This window comes from Doryrhamphus excisus, chromosome 4, assembly GCF_030265055.1.
Source record: "Doryrhamphus excisus isolate RoL2022-K1 chromosome 4, RoL_Dexc_1.0, whole genome shotgun sequence".
Lineage (NCBI taxonomy): Eukaryota > Metazoa > Chordata > Actinopteri > Syngnathiformes > Syngnathidae > Doryrhamphus > Doryrhamphus excisus.
In genome coordinates, this window is record NC_080469.1 from 23,487,294 (window position 1) to 23,512,138 (window position 24,845).

A 24,845-nucleotide genomic window follows, 5' to 3' on the forward strand; every position below is an offset into this window, starting at 1 on the left:
ATTCATGTTTTTCATTTGTTTAACTAATTAATGAATAGCTGAACATGTTATTTCGTTGCATTTGCACATTCACAAATTGTATTTTAATCAATTTAACTAATCGGCGTATACACGATATGTAAAAATGTATTTTAATTGCCCCTTTTATTAAAGTGTATGGCAGTGGCACTGAATGTATTTTATATAAAAGTACAGACTATAAATAAAAGCTCTGTATAGGCCCCAAGCACATTTTTATGCCTGTTTGTTGAAGGGAGCTCAACATTACTATAGTGTGCAAACGCAACACGAGCTCGCTCGCCATATGTCGCGTGTGCGCACGCGCCCCTTTGTGTTTATGTTTGTCGTGTGCTGCGTCTTCCGGGTTCGGAAAAAATGCACATTTTAACGCTTTTGACTAACTCCTGCTTTGTTTTTTCTCTTTTTATTCGCTTAGAATAGCTGTTGCGATGTCGTGTACTGTTTAAGAGAGGAGAGTGTTTTGTTTTCGGAAGCTTTTTGTTACGCAAGACGAGGTGTTGGATGGCCAGAGTGGAGCACGTGCTGTCAGCTGGTAAGCGCTCGTGGGTCTCCTCGGGGACACGCACACCTCCACCTTCCTGCATGACACGCTCCCTTTCCTTTCTTTTTTTTCCATCTTTACAACTCGTAGCAAAGTTTCTAAAGGGTGTGGCACACTTAGACCAGCACACAACACAAACACCTCAAAAATAGTCCTGAATTATTCATGAGGTCTACCTGAAACTGGCCGTCATGCTCTCAGCCAATCACAGCACAGCAACCTATTTAATAATTCAACTGGATGCTATGCAGGAGAGTATTAGGCCATGATCACATCTGCAGTCTGCTTCTGTTACACAAGAGTTATATCATGTTTCTCAAAACATGATTAAATGATTAAAAGCCAGCTTTTTATAAAGCGGCTGAAGTCGACCTGGCATTTTTATACCATAAAAGTGGGATGGTATCTGTGTGAAAGGGGAATGGCCTGCACTCCCATCTTGTTAACAATCTCTTCTGGCTTTTATTGCAGGTTTGAATTCACTTGGGCACAATAACAACATAATAATCATTGTCATAATAATAATAATAATAACATGGGCCGGCCATTTTTCTGATTATATCTCTATTGAATAATATGAATGTAAAGGTGACTGTAGGGTTGTTATTGTATGTTGACAGGGCTCTAGTAATATTAAAAAACTGTATGTGGAAGGTTTGTTTAAACCAGGGGTCTCAAACTCAATTTACTTTGGGGCCACTGGAGCTCGGGTCTGGGTGAGACTGGGCCGCATCAGGTTTTCAAAAAAAAAAAACGCATTTATTAAAAACAAAAATTTAAAAAAATTATGATTTTTCCAATTTTCTACAAGAAAAGCTCTGATAAAACATTCCACTGTTCTCAAATATCTTACTTATTATTTTTCTACACAAAATAAGATGAAAAATAAATAAACAAATCAAGAATAAAGAAAAACAATCAATCAGTAATAAATAAATAAATATAATAATAATAATAATAAAACGGCAAATAATAAAAACTTAAGAAACCACATATAGTTGGTGGGTGGACAAATTATTTTTTTTCAGATTAAAATGAACAAAGCATTATTAGAGCCCTGTAGACATGACAAAACACGACTATAGTCACATTTATACTCTTTTTATTTACAACATATTGCGCAACTGCAGGGTCTTGAGACACATGCTAACTCGCAAACTAGAGAGCTAGCGACCTAAACAGGTAGCCTTCAAGTTATTTCCTTTAAAATTAAATAGCCAAAAACTTACCACTTCCACACGGATAGGGAGGATAACTATTAACAGTTATTTAACCTTTAACATGAACATTAATCTAAACTTTCATATCAAGGCGGGGGCCTCAAACTAGTGTCCTGCGCGCCACACTCGGCCCGCGGGCCGCTTGTTTGAGACCTGAATGCACCTGAACGCGGTCGTAGAAGGAGGGAAAAGAACAACAGGTGGGAGGCTGATCAGGTGGAGGTTACATACACACGCATGTATTATTCATGCATGGACGTTATGAAAAATAACACACGTTAAGTTAGAACCTGAGACGCGTCGTACGTAAAAGACCTCCATTGTCTGAGGCTTATTTTGTAGCGGATCATTGTTGTGCTATGTTTGGGTGTCTACGGTCAAGGGGCGTTCGCAACATGTGCTCATTTCAATACATATATTCACAATATCGGCATTCCAACGCTCGCCTTTTAACGAGAAAGAGAAAAGAAAGAGAAAGGCGCATGCATACGAGTCCAAAAAAGACACATACAGGTCTCTCTGGGGACCCCCGAGACAAAAGGCAGAACTGGGCCGTAGTCTCCATCTGCTGTCCAACGGAGAGGGAGGCGGAATAATGACAGTGAGTGGAAAACACTTTACTACTCTCTATAGGGATTCAAACCAGACTCATTTTCATACGTATTTCACTGTTGTCGCCATGACTTACACGTATCTGGATATGGAATAAGTACTTTGTTGTGAAAAGTTTGGGTCAAGTGTTCGAATACCGCCTGTTCTTTCTAAACTATTTCATGTAAACTCAACATACAACAAGCTGCACGGTGGTCGAGTGGTTAGCGCGGTTATCTTTGTGTGGAGTTTGCATGTTCTCCCCGTGCATGCGAGGGTTTTCTCCGGGTACTCGGGTTTCCTCCCACATTCCAAAAACATGCTAGGTTAATTAGCGACTCCAAATTGTCCATAGGTATGAATGTGAGTGTGAATGGTTGTTTGTTTATATGTGCCCTGTGATTGGCCGGCCACCAGTCCAGGGTATACCCCTCCAGCTGGGATAGGCTCCAGCACGATCGCGACCCTCGTGAGTATGAACGATTGAAAATGAATGAATGCTCGAAACCAGGGGTGGGCAAACTACGGCCCGGGGGCCACATGCGGCCCACCAAGCGTTAGAATTCGTCCCGCTAGTTGCTTTCGAAGTATTTCAACTTTTCACATACAAACTGGCAACATGATTTCCAAGTCCAAAAAAAAAAACAACAAAACTGTAAAATTAAATGACATAGTTTGATGTGGTCTGATGTTTAAAGTGCTCCTGAAAAAAGAGATATGAGAACAAAATAAAATTAAAATAAATAAAAATAAATGTAAAAATAAATAAATGAAAAAAAATATTTTAATAAAATAAAATAAGAATTGAAATAAACAAAAATAAATAAATACATAAAATGTGTGCATCTGAAAAAAGGTTTATACAGTAAACCTCGGATATATCGGATTCAATTGTTCCCACTGGTTTTGTCCGATATAAGCGAAATCCGTTATATGCATATACCGGAAAATGTCCGTTTTACGCATATATCGGATTTATATCCGGTATATGCGTAAATCGGATTTTATCCGTTATAAAAAGGCACTTCCTTGACTATGTTTCCAATGTACCTGGACGCGCAGGCAACGCTGCAAACGCTGCAAATGACGTCGTATAGCGGCCTGTCACGATTCGGCGAATCGGAGCGCCACGATGCGGCCATCCGATATATGCGAGGGAAATTGAATGGAAATGCATTGGAACGGGACTGGAGATTTTGTCCGAAATAGGCGAAATCCGTTATAAAAAATCTGATATATGCAATGAATTTTTATTGGAAATGCATTACAGAAAAATTGGTTCTTTTTTATCTGTCCGTTGTGAGCGAATTTCCGATATATCCGAGTCCGATATATCCGAGGTTTACTGTACGATATACAGGAATTTACGGCAACAATGGATTCTGAATCCTATCAACATGCTGAGAATTCCAAACCTGCAGTCCATTGGGAACATCATTCTTCAACAATCAGGAATTAGCTTAATTTTAAACACAGTTTTAACCGAAAACCTGATTACACAACAGCTTTTTTTTTTTTTTTTTAGGACAAAGATGATACTGTTTCCGCATCTTCTGGTCTCTACTGATCTACCACCAGAGCACCTCATGAACAATTCATAGCCTCATTGAATTGTGGACTTGTTGTGACGTGACAGGTGCTCATTGCATCACAGCTGCACTGTGTGATCACCAGTGGTTACGCTACACAACATAATGATACCAGGGTACGCTTGCTAATGACAGGTGAGGCTCTATTGAAGCAGTGAAGGGGGCAGTGAAGGGTTATACTGTTGGTTGCGGTGACATTCGGGATTATTTCACATGTCAAAATTGAATTGGTGGAGCTAAGTATGGAGCTGTGCTGACATCACATGATCAAACTAATGGAGTAGTAAACTGGAATGGGAATGGGATGCTTGCTTGATGTGTGGATAGTCACATTTGGATGTGTTGGCCAGCCAATCACAGGGCACATATAGACAAACAACCATTCACACTCACATTCATACCTATGGACAATTTGGAGTCGCTAATTAACCTAGCATGTTTTTGGAATGTGGGAGGAAACCGGAGTACCCGGAGAAAACCCTCGCATGCACGGGGAGAACATGCTAACTCCAAATAGAGATGGCTGAGGGTGGAATTGAACTCGGGTCTCCTAGCTGCGAGGCCTACATGCTAACCACTCGGTCACCGTGCAGCTTTATTTTATTTTCATTCATTCATTCATTTTCTACCGCTTTTTCCTCACGAGGGTCGCGGGGGTGCTGGAGCCTATCCCAGCTGTCTTCGGGCGAGAGGCGGGGTACACCCTGGACTGGTCGCCAGCCAATCCCAGGGCACATATAGACAAACAACCATTCACACTCACATTCATACCTATGGACAATTTGGAGTCGCTAATTAACCTAGCATGTTTTTGGAATGTGGGAGGAAACCGGAGTACCCGGAGAAAACCCACGCATGCACGGGGAGAACATGCTAACTCCAAATAGAGATGGCTGAGGGTGGAATTGAACTCGGGTCTCCTAGCTGCGAGGCCTACATGCTAACCACTCGACCACCGTGCAGCTTTATTTTATTTTAATAAAATAAATTTTATGTATTTATTTATTTTGTTTATTTCAATGTTTTTATTTTATTTTGATAAAATATTTTTATTTATTCATTTATTTTTGTTAATTTAATTTTTTTAATTTTATTTTAATAAAATATTTTTTTATTTTTATTTTTATTTTTTATTTTTTTATTTATTTTTGTTTATTTCATTTTTTTATTTTATTTTAATAAAATATTTTTATGTATTGATTTATTTTTAAATTTATTTTTTTTTTATTTTAATTTTATTTTGTTCTCATATCCTCATATTGTTCCCATATCAGACCACATTAAACTATGTCATTTAATTTTACAGTTTTGTTGTTGTTTTTTTTTTTTTTTTACTAAAAATACCACATCTGACTTGCAAGTCATGTTGCCAGTGTGTATGTTAAAAGTTGAAATACTTCGAAAGCAACTAGCGGGACGAATTCTAACGCTTGGTGGGCCGCATGTGGCCCCCGGGCCGTAGTTTGCCCACCCCTGGGTTCGAGCATTCATTCATTTTCAACCGTTTATACTCACGAGGGCCGCGATCCCTACCCAGACAACTAAACCGACCACCCAAACCAGGGGTCAACCTTTACTATCAAGAGAGCCATTTCCCCCCCCCCCATTTGCCCACTAAGGAAAAATAATCTGGAGCCACAAAATAATAATTAATTAATTAATTTTCTACCGCTTATCCTCATGAGGGTTGCGGGCGTGCTGGAGCCTATCCCAGCTGTCTTCGGGCGAGAGGCGGGGTACACCCTGAACTGGTAGCTAGCCGCCACAAAACATTTGTTTACGTCAGCCAGGATGCATTCAGGGTCTTACAATAAATCATGTATTGTATAACTGCGGTACATTTAGCTGTTACCAAACAGCATGATTTTAGTTTTATTTAAGTTCAAGGACAATCTATTAATATCAAACCATCTTTTTTTTTTGCATGGCAATTTCTTCTTTGACCTTTCTAATGATTTGGTCTGTACTCCCTCCAGAACTTGTTAATCGGGATTCAGACACCAGAGTATCCACTTGTGTCCACATCCAATCATTATTGTGCTTTTTTTTTTTTTTACAGTGGAGACAAAGCGGTGTCAAACCCCTGCTAAGGAAGTCTTGTATTGTAGCGAGCGTGTCCTCAGGCAGGAGGCTTTACATCTTCTAAAGAGTAGGTGTTAAACTATTTTGACCTCGTACATCCTGTGGTTTCCACAATGACAAGCCACCCATCCCTTCGGAGTCACCGGGAAGAGGATCGTTTATCCGCGCTCTTTCCCCCCGGTCTGTGGGCGAAGCAGAGTCAAGCCCAGGTCTTTGTTGCGGCTGCCGCTTTAGCTCTTTGTGCGCGCCACCTTCAAAGGAAACGTACATGGACTCTAACATGAGACTTCTTGGGTAACCGGCCCATTCAGGGGCAGCACAATGGCTCACAGCAATTATCCACAAAACTAGGTGCTCCTCTGGAATAAGTTACATGGCTTTGTGCTGGCGGTGTGTGTCGGGGATGTGTGTGGCGCGTGTTCAGGCATCATTGTAGGCGTAATGTCACCGGGATTTGGTTTTTTGGAGATACATGCTTTTCATTGCACGGCGACAATATGAGTATTATGCACTCAATAATGTATACTTAAATAAAACTAAAATCATGCACCAGCAAATACAAATAGACGGTGTAGACCAGGGGTCTCAAAGTCAATTTACTTGGGGGCCACTGGAGCTCGGGTCTGGGTGAGACTGGGCCGCATCAGGTTTTCCAAAAAAACAAAAAAAATGCATTTATTAAAATCAAAAATTTTTTTAAAACTTCGCTTTGGTTCCAATTTTCTATAAGAAAAACTCTGATAAAATATTCCACTGTTCTCAAATATCTTACTTTGACTTACGAAAAATAAATAAACAAATCAAGAATAAAGAAAATCAATCAGTAATAAATAAATAAATAAATATAATAATAATAATAAAACAGCAAATAATAAAAACTTAAGAAACCACATATAGTTGGTGGGTAGACAAATTATTTTTTTCAGATTAAAATGAACAAAGCATTATTAGAGCCCTGTAGACATGACAAAACACGACTATAGTCACATTTATACTCTTTTTATTTACAACATATTGCGCAACTGCAGGGTCTTGAGACACATGCTAACTCGCAAACTAGACAGCTAGCGACCTAAACGGTAGCCTTCAAGTTATTTCCTTTAAACTTAAATAACCAAAAACTTACCACTTCCACACGGATAGGGAGGATAACTATTAACAGTTATTTAACCTTTAACATGAACATTAATCAAACGTAATCATTTTTTCTGGGTACATGATACCATAAAGCATCCATATCAAACATTAAACTTTCATATCACCGCGGGGGCCTCAAACTAGTGTCCTGTGGGTCACATTTGGCCCGCAGGCCATGTGTTTGAGACCTCTGCACTACAGTACTGCGAGACCGAGGGGACTTACAGTGGTCCCTCGTTTATCGCGGTAAAATGACCCCAAACCTGACTGTGATAAGTGAATTTCCGCAATGTATGATTCAATATTTTTCATATAGCCAAAAACTTACCACTTCCACACGGATAGGGAGGATAACTATTAACAGTTATTTAACCTTTAACATGAACATTAATCAAACGTAATAATTTTTTCTGGGTACATGATACCATACAGTATCCATATCAAACATTAAACTTTCATATCAAGGCGGGGGCCTCAAAGTAGTGTCCTGCGGGCCACATTTGGCCCGCGGGCCGCGTGTTTGAGACCCCTGGTGTAGACATTGAAAGGGTGATTCCGGGGATCACAATAGATGAAAATATGACCTCTGAAATCCGGAATGATGGATACCCAATGTCCTCATATCATGCCTACTTAATTAATAAATCATAATTTTATTATATTGTATGAGGAAGGATGGCATTGAATGATATTTTCTATGTCGGATATGTTTGTGTATGTTGTAGCTTCCAATGGGAAACACTTAAACTGTAAGGCTATTGACTCCCTTTGACTTACTGTCTTCCAGCCGGGTCAGATTTCCAGGGCGTGCAGCCGCTCCCCCTCCTCCTCCTCCTCCTCAGCTGAAGAAGAAGAAGAAGAAGAAGAGAGCAAGTGATTCTGCCCACTTGAAAAGAAGAGCCGGAATCGTTCGGAAGTGATTTTGCTGCAGGTGCTTTTCCATCTTTTTCACACCTTGGAATATGAGAGCTATGCAAGAGGGTGCAGGAAAAATCAGCGCTTGTTCCAACATACGTGTGCTCCACCATCACCACAACACACCATGCAAACATGTCCATTCAATGGCACGGAGGAGAATGTAGTGATGGTGTTCTACCAGCAGCAGGGATGCATTGAAAATAAACACAAAGTGACATATTTTTTAATAAATCAACATTCATTCGAAAACTTCAGTTACAGAAATTTTATTTTTAATTTTATTCTTGTGATTGCTCGGCCACTTGTTGATAGGCAGCTTTCATGGACTCCATCAAAACTGCCACACTGACCATTTTTCTTCCAATATATTATTCACGATATCTTTTATTGCCAAATTGAAAATAATTCATTATTATAATCATGTAGAACCACTATATTTATTGGTTATTTTTATTCATTATCTCATTGTCAGTTTTATTAGAGATTTTTTTGAATCGTAACTGAACCCGTGTATCGAATTGTTTACCACAAAGAGATTTAAATCCCTAATTATTATACAGAAAAACATATTTGTTTCAGTGATTAATTGTGATTAATTACGTGTTAACTAGTGGAATTAATTGTGATTTTTTTTTTAAATTTTGAATGATTTTTTTTTGACATCCCTATTATTTTTTGGGCTTTATTAGATGGCATATGGTCATTGGCAATTTTTATATTCAACATATCATAATTCTGTCATAATCATATTGAATAATTATAATATTTATTTTATTTACAATTGTATTACTTATGGGCTTCACGGCGATCGAGTGGTTAGCATGTAGGCCTCGCAGCTAAGAGACCCGAGTTCAATTCCCCCCTCAGCCATCTCTATTTGGAGTTTGCATGTTCTCCCCGTGCATTGCATGGTTTCCTCCCACATTCCAAAAACATGCTAGGTTAATTAGCATCTATATGTGCCCTGTGATTGGCTGGCCACCAGTCCAGGGTGTACCCCGCCTCTCGCCCGAAGACAGCTGGGATAGGCTCCAGCACCCCTCTCCACGACCCTCGTGAGGATAAGCGGTAGAAAATGAATGAATGTATTACTTATGGGCTGCACGGTAGTCGAGTGGTTAGCATTTAGGCCTCGCAGCTTAGAGACCTGAGTTCAATTCCACCCTCGGTCATCTCTATTTGGAGGCATGTTCTCCCCATGCATTGCATGGTTTCCTCCCACATTCCAAAAACATGCTAGGTTAATTAGCGACTCCAAATTGTCCATAGGTATGAATGTGAGTGTGAATGGTTGTTTGCCTATATGTGCCCTGTGATTGGCTGGCCACCAGCCCAGGGTGTACAGCGCCTCTCACCTGAAGACAGCTGGGATAGACTCCAGCACCCATTTCTGTTGTTTTTTTTAACCAGGTGGTCACTCTTGTACCTTGAGGATGATATTTAGCATCAATGCATGAGCATCCTCCTGTCAACATGAGAAGAACATTGAGGGAATGAGTATGAGGAACAAGTGTTGCTTCTGAGGATCATGTCAGCCTCCTCTCTCCCTGCTCCTATTGTACAGTCCACCACCGCCCTCCTCTCCCTCCATGGATCTGCTTTCAGGTGAGGGATACAGTACATTGAGGCTTTTTGCTTGTCTTTGGTTCCCTTTCAGAGGGGGCTCAATGGCTGCACGGCCGCCACTCTGTCCGCATCCCAGGGGACCCCCGGTCTCTCTCAGGTTTGGCCTGGGTGGAGCGCCTCAGAGTGGGGCAAGGAAGGAACAGACAAGGGTATCACTTTCACACACCTGACCCCCCCCCCCCCCACCACCACCTTCAACCGACATTGACAGTATGAGCTTGACCATGTCCTTTTTGTATGCTCGTAACGTAACATTACAATATTATTTACTACATTTCCCATCACCCACATTTAGACTCTGACCCGGGTTGGATGTGGACCACAATGAGATCGCCAACAGACAAATGGGAGCAATTTTCGACTTACGGATGACACAGTTACAATGTTGGGGGACAAAATGCTTGGAGGACTCAGGTAGACCCACCACACACACACACACACACATTAACGGACCATAAAGCCAATATAAAAAATGTCCAAACGTTTTTTCCACCAAAAGTCACATGAAAAATTGGCATAGAGTTGAAATATTTTTTGAAGACACTGTTATTCATCATTATATCATAAGACACAAACAACCAGAATAATTTAATAATATATTTGGGGGGCAAAATGAGGGTGGTGTGGGTCAAAATATTCTGGAAATAAAGCCATAATATTATGAGAAGAATATTGAAATATGTGGAAAATATAAAAAAAACAAATAAATCCAATATTGACGTGGGATATTATGACCACGATCTAATTTCTTAACCTCATAACGACTTCTTTTTTTTTCGAGACCCTCATAATAATATTATAAAATTAAGAATTAAAACAATATTAAATATTAAGAATATTAAATGTTAATAATATAATTACATTATAATTATTATTAGTATTATTAATTATTTTAAATATTTTAAATATTTTAAATATAATTATAATTATATTAAATTTAAAAAATAAATTAAATTAAATTTAAAAATAATTATAATTAATAATTAAATATTAATAATATATTATTCATTCATTCATTCATTTTCTACCGCTTTTTCCTCACGAGGGTCGCGGGGGTGCTGGAGCCTATCCCAGATAATTATTAATTATAATAATAAATAAAATAAATAACATAGTAAATAAATATTAATATTTAAAAAAACATAAAAATAAAGAAATATATATTATAGTCCAACATATTTATTCAGTTTTGGGACTGGTATTGGATATCTCCAGTGGCTGTTCTGGTCGGGAATCTGCAATGAAGGCATAAGATAATTAAGTATGAATTGAAAAAAATAAAATAAAAAAAACTTAAATTAAATAATTAAAATTATAAAATTAAGAACAAAAAAATCCAGAATCTGACATTTCAGTTGTACACCTAATCATGACTAATTCCAACTAAAAAAAAAATCCGCTTCCACCTTCCGCACCATTAAGGCCGATCCACATCCTCTTCACTGAGGTTGGAGGGATCATCAGGGTTGTCCTCCCGTGGAGATCAGTGACGCCTCACTGACCACATCAATCAATCATTCCTCCCGCTGACTACCTCTGTCCCGCTGTCTTTTGTCCTCTCTCTGTATGTTTCTGTCTCCAAATGTCCGTCTCGCCTGCCCAACTTTTCATTTCTGTGACCCTTTTTTTCCCACACATGACATGGGAATGACTCTGGAAAAACACTGGAAAAGTTATGTTAACTTCCTATAACGGAGGTCAGATGAAGCAAAACGCTTGGACAGTAGACCTCAGTTGTTGCGTCCACTCCCTGGATGCTAGTAAAACACTTTTGTTACAGCATTGCCCTCATGGGACCGTGATGCACGGAGACACAGAATTGAACCCGCGCTCTGTACGAAGCGTCACAATACGTTGCAATCCTAGACGTCTTTTAAATAGAGCTGACGCTCGACTATTGGATGCTTATCAGGTCACGCTTAATGAATAGCGACGCTAGCGTCACTTCAAGCCGAAACAACGTTTTTTTACTTTGCTAAAAAAGGATCAGATGGGAACACACAAAAAAAAAATGTAAAAAAAATGATAATTCTGAATAAAAATGTTAAAATATGTAATAACATAAAGAAAAAAAAATTTTAAAAATAAACTTTAAAATACGAACGTTATAACCAAGTCAGAAACCGGAACAGGAAGTTAGGATTTTTTTTGTCTTTTTCACAACATAGCACCCTTCCTTCGCCCCCCGCACCTCCTGCGACTCGCCCCATCGGGAGGAACCTAATAGGAAATCAAAGTTTTTGCAGGAAGAATGGAGGTGGGCTTAGCGTTACCGTCCCCCGGGAGCTCTCTGCTGAAAGAGGAGTGTAGAAAAGACGGGACTATGCTAGCTGGCCGGCACTGTGGAGGCCGAGAGCTTTTAATGCAGCAGATAGTCTTTCCTCTTTCTGTTGATTCATTCTTTTCTTTTCTCTCTGAATCACACATGAAACTGCCCCCCCTCCATCTTTTTTTTGGACTCTTTTTTTTGCCTGCACATTCGCTATGCATGTCTATGCTGTGTTTTAACATGTAAACCAAGGGTCTCAAACTTGCGGCCCGTGGGCCAAATGTGGTCCGCGAGATGCTAGTTTGAGGCCCCCAACCTTGATACCAAAGTTTCATGTTGAAATGACAGCTTAAAGCTAATTAACATGATTTCGCCCCCACCCATACTGTTACGCTACCCTGTTACCCCGCCTTGTTTTGCTTTGGATTAGCAATGAAGCTAACGGCTTATGACGCTGGGTACAAATAAATGCAGGAAATGATTTGGAATAAAACGGTAAATACACGTCCACACAAGGGCCCTAGGGGGTGCTGGAGCCTATCCCAGCTGTCTTTGGGCGAGAGGCGGGGTACAACCTTGGACTGGTGGCCAGCCAATCACAGGGCACATATGGACAAACAACCATTCACACTCACATTCATACCTATGGACAATTTGGAGTCGCTAATTAACCTAGCATGTTTTTGGAATGTGGGAGGAAACCGGAGTACCCCAAGTCTTCCCAACCTCCTGATTTTGTGACCAACATGCTAACCACTCAACCACCGTGCATCAGCCTCCAATTTTCATTAATTAGTATTCTACTGCTTTTCCACGGGGGTGCTGGAGCCTATCCCAGGTGGTTGTTTATACATTATGCACACTCGCTATGCATGTCTATGCTGTGTTTTAACATGTAAACCAAGGGTCTCAAACTTGCGGCCCGCGGGCCAAATGCGGCACGTGAGGCGCTAGTTTGAGGCCCCCCACCTTGATACCAAAGTTTAATGTTGAAATGACAGCTTAAAGCTGTGTGCACACCGGACACAATTAACATGATTTTGCCCCGCCCATACTGTTACCCTAACCTGTTACCCCGCCCTGTTTTGCTTTGGATTAGCAATGAAGCTAACGACTTATGACACTGGGTAAAAATAAATGCAGGAAATGATTTGGAATAAAACGGTAAATACACGTCCACACAAGGGTCATAGGGGGTGCTGGAGCCTATCCCAGCTGTCTTCGGGCAAGAGGCGGGGTACACCCTGGACTGGTGGCCAGCCAATCACAGGGCACATATAGACAAACAACCATTCACACTCACATTCATACCTATGGACAATTTGGAGTCGCTAATTAACCTAGCATGTTTTTGGAATGTGGGAGGAAACCGGAAAACCCATGCATGCACGGGGAGAACATGCAAACTCCACACAGAGATGGCCGAGGGTGGAATTGAACTCGGGTCTCCTAGCTGTGAGGTCTACACGCTAACCACTCGGCCGCCGTGCAGCCCTATTATTATTATTATTATTGTTATATAATAATTATTGGCGGTCGAGTGGTTAGCGCGCAAACCTCACAGACCAGGGTTCAATTCCACCCTCGGTCATCTCTGTGTGGAGGTTGCATGTTCTCCCCGTGCATGCGCAGGTTTTCTCCGGGTACTCCGGTTTCCTGAGTGCACCAGCTACGTTATTCGGAGTCCAGAAGGATGAGGAGCAGAGGTTGGATGATGCTTTGCTCCTTCTCCTCACAGCACCAGCAGCAGCCACCCGCCCTCTGGACTCCCCCCCACAAACGATTCCTGGAAGGTGTTGGGTGTCCGCAGTGTCACAACTAAACAAAACCATTTGAAAACAAAGTGGGTGGGTGAATATGCCGCCGCAACCCGAGCCATGTCTCTTTGTGACCACAGCCTCTCAGAATCAAGGGGATGGAGTGGCAGGCACGGGGTGGGGAGACACGGCGATGCCGGGAGGGAGGGGCACACCATTTCAATCTACAGGTTGTCCCCTCCCGTGCACCCACCCTCCACCCACACCCTTAAGTGCACCCTTCAAAGGTGGGCAGGGAACTTGAAACAGTAGCATCTTTCTCAAAATGGGTGCATCAGACGAGCCGAAACCACATATAGTTGGTGGGTAGACAAATTATTTTTTTCAGATTAAAATTAACAAAGCATTATTAAACACGACTATAGTCACATTTATACTCTTTTTTTTTTTTATTTACAACATATTGCGCAACTGTAGGGTCTCGAGACACATGCTAACTCGCAAACTAGAGAGCTAGCGACCTCAACGGTAGCCTTCAAGTTATTTCCTTTCAACTTAAATAGCCCAAAACTTACCACTTCCACACGGATAGGGAGGATAACTATTAACAGTTATTTAACCTTTAACATGAACATTAATGAAACGTAATAATTTTTTCTGGGTACATGATACCATACAGCATCCATATCAAACTAACATTAAACTTTCATATCAAGGCGGGGGCCTTAATATAGTGTCCTGTGTGCCACATTTGGCCCGCGGGCCGCGTGTTTGAGACCCCTGCTTTACAGAATTCTTGAACATTTTCGGCAGTTGTGTCTATAACGCCGTATAAAAAGAATTCTTCGGATGCAAGGTGGAATATTGGTGGAACAAATCAGTCACATGACTAATCTGCGTCAGTCAGTCATTCCATATTTTCCCATACATTCCGTGTGTAACAGGAGATGAACGGAAACACAAATTGTTCCTGGTCACGTGGGTGAAAAAGCAGATTCTGATTGATTAATGAGGATGACCTAATTAATGTTAGACTCCTCTTGTCAGTGTTTACTGATGATGGGAAAGTAATGCCCTCTGTCTGTGTGTGTCTACAACTGTCTGTCAATCATGGCCAGACTTAATTATTTAGTCGCCCCGCTGGGTGTGAGTGTGTGTCAGGAACTCTGACCCAGAGACCTGGGGTTGGATGTATCACACACACACACACACACACACACACACACACACACACAAACACACACATACACAATTGTCCATCGGCCACCTGACGAATCACTTAGCTGGCTAGCATGTTTCTGATGTCATCAGTTCTCCAAGTAGAAATAATGATATGATGATTAATGATGATGTTTATGGATTACTTTTCCGGGATGGATTGACCAACAGTAGTAATGGCAAACATCAGAGGTGGCACTCTCAAGTCTCAAGTCAAGTAATCCCAAATCTCGAGGCAAGTCTTAAGTCAAGACATACAAGCCCATATCAAGTTTTGGGTCAAGGCATACAAGTCCAAGTCAGGTTTTAAGTCACGACATACTAGTCCAAGTCAAGACATACAAGTCCAAGTCAAGTCTTAAGTCAAGACACACAAGTCCAAGTCAAGTCTTAAGTCAAGACATACAACTCCAAGTCGAGACGTACAAGTCCAATTCAAGTCTTGAGTCAAGACACACAAGTCCAAGTCAAGTCTTGAAACAAGACATGCAAGCCAAGTCTTAAGTCAAGATATACAAGTCCAAGTCGAGAGACATACAAGTCCAAGTCAGGTCTTAAATCACGACATACAAGTCCAAGTCAAGTCTTAAGTCAAGACATACAACTCCAAGTCGAGACGTACAACTCCAAGTCGAGACGTACAACTCCAAGTCGAGACGTACAAGTCCAAGTCAAGACATATAAGTCCAAGTCATGTCTTTCTTCAAGACATACAAGCCAAGTCTTAAGTGAAGACATACAAGTCCAAGTCAAGTCTTGAGTCAAGACATACAAGTCCAAGTCAAGACATACAAGTCCAAGTCAAGTCTTAAGTCAAGACATACAACTCCAAGTTGAGACATCCAAGTCAGGTCTTGAGTCAAGATGTACAAGTCCAAGTGAAGTCTTGAGTCAAGACATACATGTCCAAGTCAAGTCCTGAGTCAAGACACACAAGTCCAAGTCAAGTCTTAAGACACACAAGTCCAAGTCAAGTCTTAAGACACACAAGTCCAAGTCAAGTCTGAAGACACACGAGTCCAAGTCAAGTCCTGAGTCAAGACACACAAGTCCAAGTCAAGTCTTAAGACGCACAAGTCCAAGTCAAGTCTTAAGACAAGAAGTACAAGTCCAAGCCAAGTCTTTAGTCAAGAAGTACAAATCCAAGTCAAATCTTGAGTGAAGATGTACAAGTCCAAGTCATGTCTTGAGTCAAGACATACGAGTCCAAGTCAAGTCTTGAGTCAAGAAGTACAAGTCCAAGTCAAGTCTTAAGTCAAGAAGTACAAGTCCAAGTCAAGTCTTAAGTCAAGAAGTACAAGTCCAAGTCAAGTCTTGAGTCAAGACATACGAGTCCAAGTCAAGTCTTGAGTCAAGAAGTACAAGTCCAAGTCAAGTCTTGAGTCAAGAAGTACAAGTCCAAGTCAAGTCTTAAGTCAAGAAGTACAAGTCCAAGTCAAGTCTTGAGTCAAGAAGTACAAGTCCAAGTCCAAGTCAAGTCTTGAGTCAAGACGCACAAGTCCAAGTCAAGTCTTGAGTCAAGATGTACAAGTCCAAGTCTTGAGTCAAGACATACATGTCCAAGTCAAGTCTTGAGTCAAGACATACATGTCCAAGTCAAGTCTTGAGTCAAGACATACATGTCCAAGTCAAGACACACAAGTCCAAGTCAAGTCTTGATTCAAGACACACAAGTCCAAGTCAAGTCTTGAGTCAAGACGTACAAGTCCAAGTCAAGTCTCGAGTCAAAACAAGTCCTTCCAAGTCATAAGCACTATTAAGTGTTTACTAAATAAAATACCAGGTGGGAAAATGTGGTGCCTCATGACTTAACGGTCACGTTACTCAACAATTTTACTCAAAATACTTACTGAAAATTTCAAGTATTTTCAAGTCATCAGACTAAAGAGTATTGTTAATGTTTACAAATACTAATTTGTCATGAAATGACTCAAGGAATTGCTTACATCACCAACGCTTACGTCGCCCATGCAGAGGATGAACAAGGAGTACACTTTTAAAAAGTCTACTTCATTATCATTTTGAATAGAATTTATACAAATTTTGTTCATTTTGGTTGACGGGTCTGATAATATAGAGCTCTATCTTATACAATTTTAGTCTTTGTTCTGATCCAAAGCGTAATATGGTGTTTATCCAACACACACACATACAAAACGTCAATAGTCGCTGTTCATATGAATAAATAATACAGAGCACATCTAAAATAAAAGTCTTTATTTCCCCACTGGAATCCAAATATAAAGGGTTGTACAATAAAGTGTCTGCCTCCATCCACTCCTTCAGCCACTTGTGAGCTAAATCAACAAAGAATGGACCAGCGCTGAAAATGAAAAAAGCTGTCACCTTGTTTTTGAAGATGAAAAAGAAAAATGCCAAGCGAGGTCTTATTAGGTTTGCCGTTCGCACAATCGCATCTGCGTGCCATAAATGCAATCGGGGAGCAATAACGTGTCAATTAAAGGTGGGCGCTGCTGTGGGAGTTGATGGGATTAGTCGGGTCTGGAGTGGCGAGGGAATGGAATGCATGATGAAAGGTAAGCACTGCAAAACCACATTTTGCCACATGTAATATCTGGTGTTGTTTCATTGTTGACATCAGTGGATGCAATTTGTAGCTCAGTGGTAAATATTAAAGGGTAACAATGTTCTCGGGTGGAGGATGGAGATATCTGGGAAAATCAAGCATCATGGGTCTCAAACACGCGGCCCGCGGGCCAAATGTGGCGCGCAGGACACTAGTTTGAGGCCCCCGCCTTGATATGAAAGTTTAATGTTAGTGCGGCCCGCGCAAGTTTGATATGGATGCTGTATGGTATCATGTACCCAGAAAAAATTATTACGTTTGATTAATGTTCATGTTAATGGTTAAATAACTGTTAATAGCTATCCTCCCTATCCGTGTGGAAGTGGTAAGTTTTTTACTTTTTAGGTCTAAAGGAAATAACTTGAAGGCTACCGTTTAGGTCGCTAGCTCTCTAGTTTGCGAGTTAGCAATTTTTTTGTTTCTAATAAAAAAATATTACGTTTGATTAATGTTCATGTTAAAGGTTAAATAACTGTTAATAGTTATCCTCCCTATCCGTGTGGAAGTGGTAAGTTTTTTACTTTTTAGGTCTAAAGGAAATAACTTGAAGGCTACCGTTTAGGTCGCTAGCTCTCTAGTTTGCGAGTTAGCAATTTTTTTGTTTTTAATAAAAAATTATTACGTTTGATTAATGTTCATGTTAAAGGTTAAATAACTGTTAATAGTTATCCTCCCTCTCCGTGTGGAAGTGGTAAGTTTTTGGCTATTTAAGTTTAAAGGAAATAACTTGAAGGCTACCGTTTAGGTCGCTAGCTCTCTAGTTTGCGAGTTAGCATGTGTCTCAAGACCCTGCAGTTGCGCAATATGTTGTAAATAAAAAAAGTATAAATGTGACTATAGTCGTGTTTTGTCATGTCTACAGGGCTCTAATAATGCTTTGTTCATTTTAATCTGAAAAAAATGTGGTTTCTTAAGTTTTTATTATTATAGTTATTTATTTATTTATTACTGATTGATTGATTTTCTTTATTCTTGATTTGTTTATTGGTTTTTCATCTTATTTTGTGCAGAAAAATAAATATTAAGATATTTGACAACAGTGGAATGTTTTATCAGAGCTTTTCTTGTAGAAAATCGGAACCAAGGTGAAGTTTTTTTATATTTTTTTGTTTTTAATAAAAAAATTATTACGTTTGATTTATGTTCATGTTCAAGGTTAAATAACTGTTAATAGTTATCCTCCCTATCCGTGTGGAAGTGGTAAGTTTTTGGCTATTTAAGTTCAAAGGAAATAACTTGAAGGCTACCGTTTAGGTCGCTAACTTTATTTATTTTTCATCTTATTTTGTGCAGAAAAATAAAAATGAAGATATTTGAGAACAGTGGAATGTTTTATCAGAGCTTTTATTGTAGAAAATCGGAACCAAAGCACTGAAAAAGTTTGTATATTTTTCTGTTTTTAATAAATGCGTTTTTTTGGGGGGGGGGGGGAACCTGATGCGGCCCAGCCTTACCCAGACCCTAGCTCCAGTGGCCCCCAGGTAAATTGAGTTTGAGACCCCTGCTCGAGATGAGACCCATGAAGAAACAATGGAGGAGACCGTGGGTCTTCTATATTTAGGCAAAGTGCGCAAAGTCGCAATTTTTATTATTTTGGACTCTGTTTGGACTTTGACATAAGTGACTTGGGACTCGGACTTTCGTGTTGTGACTTGAAAATACTTAACAAAATGTGTCCCCATTCAAATACTCCACTAACAGTTGAATTTGAACAGTTTTGGTATGGAAGAGCACCACGAAAAACACCTACACTGGAGATCCAGCAGGCCTTCTCCTATGCTGAACATCAGTGACCTCTGACCTCACCAGTCTATATTTTCTTGCATTTTAATCCAAGTCTTTTTGTCCATGTTGTCTTTCGTCCCCCTCCTAAACTAAGAAGGTCCTCTCTGATTTCCACCTGACAAATTGTCTTATCGTTCTGCCAGCCGATTGGGGCGAATGAAAACATGACCTCCTCAGACGGGGTGCACTGATGAGGAGGACTGATTTAAAAAAAAAAAAAAAAGAAGGAAGATGATAGTGGGCGCTCTCTCCCACACACAACCACACACACACACACACACACACACACTTGTGTGCAGATACGTACACTGATCAGTGGTGATAACACAGGAGGAGAATAAGGGAAAGCAGTGGAGTGGCAAACAAGCGCCATTAAGGCTTATTCTATTCATGCAGTCAGACAGACAGAGCAATGGCGGCACTTAAGTGGCCAACAAGACCCATTAGGATTCATTCATGTTTGCACATGAGAATTGACAGCACTGAGCATTGGATGTTACGTTAAAAATGGCCACAGAGGCTCTATGCATAATGAAGTTACTGGTTCCTATTATGAAAAATTAACTATTTAATGATGTTACAACAGTCATATCCTATTTCAGATTAAAATGAACAAAGCATTATTAGAGCCCTGTAGACATGACAAAACACGACTATAGTCACATTTATACTCTTTTTATTTACAACATATTGCGCAACTGCGGGGTCTTGAGACACATGCTAACTCGCAAACTAGAGAGCTAGCGACCTGAACGGTAGCCTTCAAGTTATTTCCTTTCAACTTAAATAGCCAAAAACTTACCACTTCCACACGGATAGGGAGGATAACTATTAACAGTTATTTAACCTTTAACATGAACATTAATCAAACGTAATAATTTTTTATTAAAAACAAAAAAATTGCTAACTCGCAAACTAGAGAGCTAGCGACCTAAACGGTAGCCTTCAAGTTATTTCCTTTAGACCTAAAAAGTAAAAAACTTACCACTTCCACACGGATAGGGAGGATAACTATTAACAGTTATTTAACCTTTAACATGAACATTAATCAAACGTAATAATTTTTTCTGGGTACATGATACCATACAGCATCCATATCAAACTTGCGCGGGCCGCACTAACATTAAAATTTCATATCAAGGCGGGGGCCTCAAACTAGTGTCCTGCGGGCCACATTTGGCCCGCGGGCCGCATGTTTGAGACCACTGATGTAAAGCAACACATGTACTGTAGATATGCTGTGATATGCTTTTATTTGTTTTGTTTGGTTTTCATGAAATTACAATTAAAAAAAAATAACTTTTGATACTAAAATTACTATTACAACATTCTTCCTATCAGGTATTTATTGTTGCAGAATTACAGCTGTTTTTTTCTTTTTTTTACTGATTTTTTACCTATTTCAACTTTCTTCTTCTTCTCGTAATTCTGACTTTTTTCCCATAATATTTTGACTTTATTCTCCTAATATTTTTCCATCAAATTTTCCAAAAACGACAACTTTATTCTCTCTCACACCAACTACCCTAATGTCCTCCTTCACTACATCCATAAACCTCCTATTTGGTTTTCCTCTACGCCTCCTAACTGGTAGCTCGAAACGAAGCATCCTTCTACCAATATCATCTCGGTCTGGCCTCTCTCTAACATGTAATGTCCCTCTTATGTACTCGTTCCTGATCCTATCCATCCCGGTCACTCCCAATGAGAACCTCAGCATCCTCATCCTTGCTACCACCAGTTCTGCTTCCTGTCTTTTCCTCAGTGGCACTGTCTCTAGACCAGGGGTCTCAAACACGCGGTCGACACTAGTTTGAGGCCCCCGCCTTGATATGAAAGAAAAAATTGTTTGATTAACGTTCATGTTAAAGGTTAAATAACTGTGAATAATTATCCTCCCTATCCGTGTGGAAGTGGTAAGTTTTTGGCTGTTTAAGTTTAAAGGAAATAACAAAAAACTGCTTTAAACTGTTTAAATTCCAGCATAAATGCTTATTAGAGACTTAGTACAATAGTACAACATGGTGATAATAATAATAATAATAATAATAATAATAATAATAATAATAATGGAATAGAATCACAACAATAGCAATTAATAATAGTGCATTTTCCCACAACAACAAGGAGAAGTGGAGTCAGAGAGCAACTGGGAATTTAACAAAATCCCAGTATGAGTCAGGAGGGTAAAGTGAGTAAAAGGGAGGTAAAGGTAAAAAAAAAAAAAAAAAGAAGGAGGGGTTAGGGGGGTTTTAGGGGGTGTGTTCTCAAGATAAACGGTCTCCCCCTTCTTTAGCCTACGCTTGGCTGCTTCAGGACAGGCCATGGAGGAGGGCGGCGGGTGGATAGAATGGAGGGTCACAGTAGACAGTGGGGGTCTTTGTGGGCGTTTTATCGGTGACTGGTGGCAAAAGAGGAGAGAACGGACAAGGATGGAGGTGAAGAAATGGGAAAAAATGGTCGGATCATACAAGAGCGGGGGACTGAAGATGGTGGAAATGGGCCAAATAGAGGATAGTAGTCCTCGGGTATGGAGGTGGGGGCGTGGGTGGGGGGTTGCCCACGCTGGCCCTCGTAGATCACTTTACCAAGTTGAATGCACCTTGAGGAGGGAGCGCAGAGCGAGAAAGGGTGAGGGAGACGACAAAGAGCGAGAAGGTCAAGGAGAGCCATTCGATACGGATGGGGGGGGGGGGGGCGGGGGGGACACGGGAGCAAGAGGACTTGAGAGCGATGGGTTACGCAGCGGGAGAAGTCCAGTGTCACGTCCATCAAAGTGCTTTTTTTTTTCTCTCTCACACACACACACTAATGTTTTTATGAGAATAACTCCGCCCCTTGGTCATGTGACCTCTACCTGGCCACTTGGAGCACCATTGCCGGATACCCCGTAAACCAGTTCAAAACATGGTATAATATTTCAGTCATGCATGCCCACTAGATTTGTCCAATAGCAAACTCGAGATGACCGCAGTTTGACTCTGTAACAGATCATTTCTCATTCCATTGTTTCTTAAGGGGGAAAATTGCTTCCATGTACTTTGCAACAACGGTGTTATTTTGCAACACAAACACACACACACTAACGCTAACAAGTTAACAGCAGCGCCCCAAGACGCTCCCCACCGAGCGGGGTCATGTCAGACATCAGCTCCCGTCGAGTCAGCTCTTTTTTTTTTTTTTCTCCCACAATTCAACACAGTCCGTCAGGCTGTCAGCACGCTAACCTCCACCAGGGGCCCCGGCAGACACCAGCATACCATTCACACTCACTTCACACACACACACTTTTACATGCACTGACTACACATACCTCCCGGCTGGCGTCCATCGGCGGGGGGGCGGGGGGGCTGCTCCGCTGCTGATATTAATGTTAAAGCTCATCTTGTTCTCGTGGAAATACATACACATTGCAATGCATTGTGTTTTTAATGACGTCAGTCTCCTTTTAAACTGTATTATACTCCAAATGTGGTTCATATAGAAAGAAATACATACACATTGCAATGCATTGTGTGTTTTTAATGATGTCAGTCTCCTTTTAAACTGTATTATACTCCAAATGTGGTTCATATAGAAAGAAATACATACACATTGCAATGCATTGTGTTTTTAATGACGTCAGTCTCCATTTAAACTGTATTATACTCCAAATGTGGTTCATATACGAAGAAATACATACACATTGCAATGCATTGTGTGTTTTTAATGACGTCAGTCTCCTTTTAAACTGTATTATACTCCAAATGTGGTTCATATAGAAAGAAATACATACACATTGCAATGCATTGTGTGTTTTTAATGACGTCAGTCTCCTTTTAAATTGTATTATACTCCAAATGTGGTTCATATAGAAAGAAATACATACACATTGCAATGCATTGTGTGTTTTTTAATGATGTCAAGTCTCCTTTTAAACTGTATTATACTCCAAATGTGGTTCATATAGAAAGAAATACATACACATTGCAATGCATTGTGTGTTTTTTAAGGATGTCAGTCTCCTTTTAAACTGTATTATACTCCAAATGTGGTTCATATAGAAAGAAATACATACACATTGCAATGCATTGTGTGTTTTTAATGACGTCAGTCCCCTTTTAAACTGTATTATACTCCAAATGTGGTTCCTATAGAAAGAAATACATACACATTGCAATGCATTGTGTGTTTTTAATGATGTCAGTCTCCATTTAAACTGTATTATACTCCAAATGTGGTTCATATAGAAAGAAATACATACACATTGCAATGCATTGTGTGTTTTTTAATGATGTCAGTCTCCTTTTAAACTGTATTATACTCCAAATGTGGTTCATATAGAAAGAAATAAATACACATTGCAATGTCGTGTGTGTATTTAATGGTGCCAAGTCTCCTTTTAAACTGTATTATACTCCAAATGTGGTTCATATAGAAAGAAATACATACACATTGCAATGTCATGTGTGTATTTAATGGTGCCAAGTCTCCTTTTAAACTGTATTATACTCCAAATGTGGTTCATATCGAAAGAAATACATACACATTGCAATGCATTGTGTGTTTTTAATGACGTCAGTCCCCTTTTAAACTGTATTATACTCCAAATGTGGGTCATAAAGAAAGAAATACATACACATTGCAATGCATTGTGTGTTTTTAATGATGTCAGTCTCCTTTTAAACTGTATTATACTCGAAATGTGGTTCATATAGAAAGAAATACATACACATTGCAATGCATTGTGTGTTTTTAATGATGTCAGTCTCCTTTTAAACTGTATTATACTCCAAATGTGGTTCATATAGAAAGAAATACATACACATTGCTTGGTTATATGTTGTGGTGATTGGGTCTCAGGCATCACAATTTGTGTGTAAACAATCGAGAAAAACCTTGTTTTTATACGATTACTGACCCAAAAGACTGGATTCTTACGAGTGCAGACAGGAAGACAAAGTAAAGACGCGTTTCTAAGGCCGCTCGATGTTAAGAACATTCTATTCGGCCGCCTGGGGTTCTGTCTTTGTCTTCGCTGTCCGTCTTCATGTCAACTTAATTAAAACACCGATGTTGTGACAGACTTATGCTAAGCTAACAAAGGCGTAAAACTCGCTTTTGGAATTCCCCAAAGCTGCAGTTTTGTCTTCGGAAGTGAAAGTTTAAGGATGAAAAAATAACTAGTATGATTTGATTTGAAGGGGCGGCCGACACAGGGAGCGGGACAAAAGCGAGGAGGAATGCACGGCTAACAAAGCGATGTTTGACGGATGTTCTGTAAGTCAGCCAGGAGGATCCGTCATTGTGTCTCGGTGATTGGTGGCTTGTCTCGGCTGCTCGGCGGCATCACCTCTTGCAAACATGGGAATTCTCCCCCTGCTGTTGCAACTCTTGGCCTACATGAAGGATGAACCAAACAGAGGTGGCACAAAAGAAGTGCGATTAATGTTTGATAAGTTATCGAACGATGACTTGAACTCAAAAGAAATTAAATTTGGAACAAGCATGTAGTTCACATAGTG

At 40.1% G+C, this 24,845-nt stretch overlaps 1 long non-coding RNA gene across 2 annotated transcripts; it reads left to right on the forward strand.

The window, feature by feature from the left end:
• Positions 1–345: 345 nt before the first annotated feature.
• Positions 346–12,071, forward strand: LOC131128556 (uncharacterized). Of its 2 annotated transcripts, XR_009129669.1 has the most exons (5): positions 346–553; positions 7,969–8,112; positions 9,510–9,704; positions 10,021–10,139; positions 11,894–12,071. It is a non-coding gene; the product is annotated as an uncharacterized LOC131128556 (long non-coding RNA). The 2 variants fall into 2 exon arrangements; XR_009129670.1 differs by lacking the exon at positions 11,894–12,071 and having other exon boundaries at positions 10,021–10,302.
• The last annotated feature ends 12,774 nt before the right edge of the window (positions 12,072–24,845 follow it).